This window comes from Mandrillus leucophaeus, unplaced genomic scaffold (assembly GCF_000951045.1).
Source record: "Mandrillus leucophaeus isolate KB7577 unplaced genomic scaffold, Mleu.le_1.0 Scaffold417, whole genome shotgun sequence".
Taxonomy (NCBI): domain Eukaryota; kingdom Metazoa; phylum Chordata; class Mammalia; order Primates; family Cercopithecidae; genus Mandrillus; species Mandrillus leucophaeus.
In genome coordinates this window covers 248,740-252,782 of record NW_012104443.1, presented here as the reverse complement: position 1 = coordinate 252,782, position 4,043 = coordinate 248,740, and positions in this window count along the sequence as shown.

The window sequence follows — 4,043 nt, the reverse complement described above, 5'->3', positions numbered from 1 at the left end:
AATTCCAAATCAAATGCAGTCCCTCCCAAGCCACACAAATTTCAGGAGGCTACAGATGCTGGCGCTTCCCAGGGCAGAAGTATCCAGGACTGAGCTCAGCTCGCCGGGGTTGCCTCCCTGATGCTGCAGCCCAAGCCTTACCTGCTCAGCAGCACTGCCCGGGTTAGTTCAGCAGGTGTCTGGACTGCAGTAATGAGAGAAGAATGGAAGTGAGGGCAGGGGGCTGGTGGTTAGTAAGAAGGCTTTGTACTGAGGGGTCCAGGCTATCCTAAGTGTGTAGGAACCTTCACTTTGCAAAGGGAGCCCCTTTCTTCTCTGTGACTTGAATATTACTTGTGATTATGGAGGAGACCCAGGACACACTTCTCTTCAGGAAAAGTGCAGCTCTGCCAGGCGGAGGGGACTAGAGAGCCAGAATAGCTGACCTTCTCTTTCAACAAATGCTTGAGGTTCAAGACACTATGAAAAGAACCATGATATATGAGCATGCTCTCTGATCTCTAGGAATTTACGGTCCAGTAGAATAGAAGTCAGTAGATTAATGTTCATTCTTACAACATATACAAAGCTCCTATGAGGTTTCATTTACCAAACATATGAAGCTGCAAAGCTAAAAGGTCACCTGGGAGTCTGTGGTTGAGAAGAGAATGAAATTTTGAGCACATATAAGGATAAGAGCAAATCCAGACACCCCATATAGTAAACGGAATCATTGTTAGTAGCTCTACATTCTCTCCTGTATTATAACATTCAACCACACCCTTTGCTCCATGCCTTTGCAGTTTTTCCCACTAGATGTGGAGAATATTTCCCCGATCTGTTAATGGAAAATACTCTTTGGTAAGACATAGATTTGCAAGGTCAACAACCTAGGTATTTTTTTCCTCTGAATGTTCGGAGGTGAGCATGTTCCCACTTTAATTCCCCTTTCCTTCTTCAAATTTCACATTTTTTTCATACTTTTAAATAATTTTGATCTTCTCTAGGATTCTGAATACCACATTCTTCATAGCTGTTCCTTTGCTACCCCATATGATTTTAGGGAAGCGATCTAAACTTTGGGTCAGTTTTAACATCTATGAAACAAGTGGATGATAGATTTCCTCGTCCCTAGGATTCATTGCTGCCCTAATAGTCATGGAACTAAAAGTTCTCAGGTTTTTATTGTTTTTGGAGCCATGGAGGAGAACCCGTTAATAATACAGCTACCTCAATCTTGTTTCCACAGATTTCAATTTAGCATAGTTGGTATGGGATTGCAGCATCTGTATTTTTAGTGAAGATCCCCAGACAGTCTGTTTTGCAGCAAAGTTTATTCTATGAGCATTCTATGAATTTCAGTGTTTTTCATCCAAAACTATTACTTTAATAAACAGAATGGTTTTAAATAAGAGGTAATGGAAAGAACTTTCCAGTTCCCTTAAATGGGCATTTTCAATCAGAGGGAAGTTGAGATAATCAGAATCTATCAAGATGATATAATGCCCTGAGGAAACTGAGAGATGCCTGGATCCACAGAGAACCATTTCACATTTAATGCACATTTAATGCACATTTGTTTTATCAGAACAAACTATTAATTGAAAATGGAGTTGACAGGACTTGAAGGAGGAAGTACAACGTAGTAAGTGTGAAATTTATGAGTGGTTATTGAAAATAAAAATAGTTATTTCCGAAGTGTGGTGGTGATCCTAAGATTTTTATTTAAAAGTAGCCTACACAGTCCAATAGATGAGTTTTAAAATATAGGTTCTATATATATGCGTCTTTGTGCATTTATACACCTATGTTGTTTACACATGTTTATATGTGGAATCTATATGGCATATTAAAGTATATTTCAAAATAATACACAAATGATCAACAATTCAGTCATAGCGTGGTGCTTGAAAATTGCATTTTCTGCAGTCTATGTTCTTAGGATCATAATCTTTAACAGTTTGGGAAAGCCAACACATAAAATGACAATTTTCAGTTGTGCAGCCTATTTTAGGACATTTAAAGATGTTAAACAGATTTCCCTTTGGACTTACTCATTCACTCCTTGTCTAAGATCATTTACTATAAAAGAGTCTGCCAGACAAGGAGGGAATACAGGGACCTAGGGCCAAGGGGAGTAGAAGGGAAACCTGGGAAAACACACCAAGCTTGGGCTAGGGGATCACATTCCATCTGGAAGCTAACTGAACAATAGGATATCCATTCGTCCTCACCCGTGAACCTCCTCCGTGTTCAGAAGGAAACTAAGAAATGCCTGCCCTAGTCCTAATGTTTCATTTACACTTCATCCCTCTCTCCATTGTTAGTGGACACGTTTACTCCTTTGCAGTGAAAGGCTGCTTTCTTGGGGTAACGGTGTCAACCCTAGCAGAGGATTTCAGTGATCTTTCTGGCGGCGAAGCTTACGCCATGTGTTTAATCATCATTTTATGAAGAAGTACGCTGTGAGTGGACTCAGGGACATGCCCTGCACCTTTCTTCCCAGTCCCTGGGCCACCAGCTACCCAACCACCTCGGTTGTTCCAGAAGTGAAGGCTCACCATGGTGTGGCTTATATAATACACATAGTGCTATGATCCCTGTGGATAATTAAAGCTAGGTCCCTTTATATGCCTAGGACAAGTTAACAACCCTTTCACGGTTGTGTTTTCAAAAGGATGACAACTACTTTCCCATTGTACTTTTGTACATTTACATCAAACACTCCCAACTACAGTGTCTCCTAATACGGACCCCTGGGCTAATTAGCAGCTTAGTGTGATTGTTTCAATTTTTCAGCGACCAATTAAGTAGTTGCTCTAGACAGAACTGACAACACAATGTGAATTTTAAAAACCGCGATCTGCTGGTTGAGGGGAGAAAGCCAAACCCAGTAAAGAAAGTGGGGGCAGGGCGAGGCTGTGAGTGGCTCTGTTTCTGCTAGCAGAATACTGGGTCTTAAATTCAGATTAAATCACAGCTTACCTGACGAGTATCCCCCGCCCTTCCCACTAGTAAAATAATAACAATAATTTAAAAAGAGCAGAGCATCTGGGTTACTGCAACGGGAAGCGAGACCTTTAACCATAGCCACCCTACTCGCTCATTGCGAGGCACCTGTTAGATGCGCTCTTGTACCCTGATCCCCATACAGAGAGACAGCTCCACACCTGCATTTACCCTTCAGCCTAAATGGATTCCCATCAAGCCTTTCCCACTTCAGTGTCGGATCCACAGAGGCACCGAACTGCAGCCACTCTCCAGAAGCACTCTCAGCCCCTCCGTCCCCTAAGGGAGATTTAAAAGTGGTCGCCCCCACTCGCCCTCCCTCAGCCAGCATCTCCATCTAGGGAAGGAATTTCAGTTGTCTCCCGAAGGCCAAAAGCGAAAAGGTGAGGGATGCACCGAGAGAAGAGAAGAGAAGATATCCACTCACTCCCCTCCCCACTCACCCACGCGTCCGCTCCCGGCTCCTCCTCCGCCTGCTTGGGTCTGGCGGTCAGGTGAGGTTACCTGGGCTCCCCGAGAAGCCCCGAGGGGCTCTGCAGTCCTTCTTTTTCGAAATCGCCCCGCTCCCTGCCGGGCCCCCAGGACTCTTGCCCCTCTCCCCCCCGCGCGCGTCCCCGGCCCCTCGGGCTCCGACGCGCAGCGACAGCCGCACAGCGCGCTCTGCTCCCCTCCGCCGACCTGGTGTGACGCAGGCGGAGACCTGTCTCTTATACACATCTAGATATATGGCATATTAAAGTATATTTCAAAATAATACACAAATGATCAACAATTCAGTCATAGCGTGGTGCTTGAAAATTGCATTTTCTGCAGTCTATGTTCTTAGGATCATAATCTTTAACAGTTTGGGAAAGCCAACACATAAAATGACAATTTTCAGTTGTGCAGCCTATTTTAGGACATTTAAAGATGTTAAACAGATTTCCCTTTGGACTTACTCATTCACTCCTTGTCTAAGATCATTTACTATAAAAGAGTCTGCCAGACAAGGAGGGAATACAGGGACCTAGGGCCAAGGGGAGTAGAAGGGAAACCTGGGAAAACACACCAAGCTT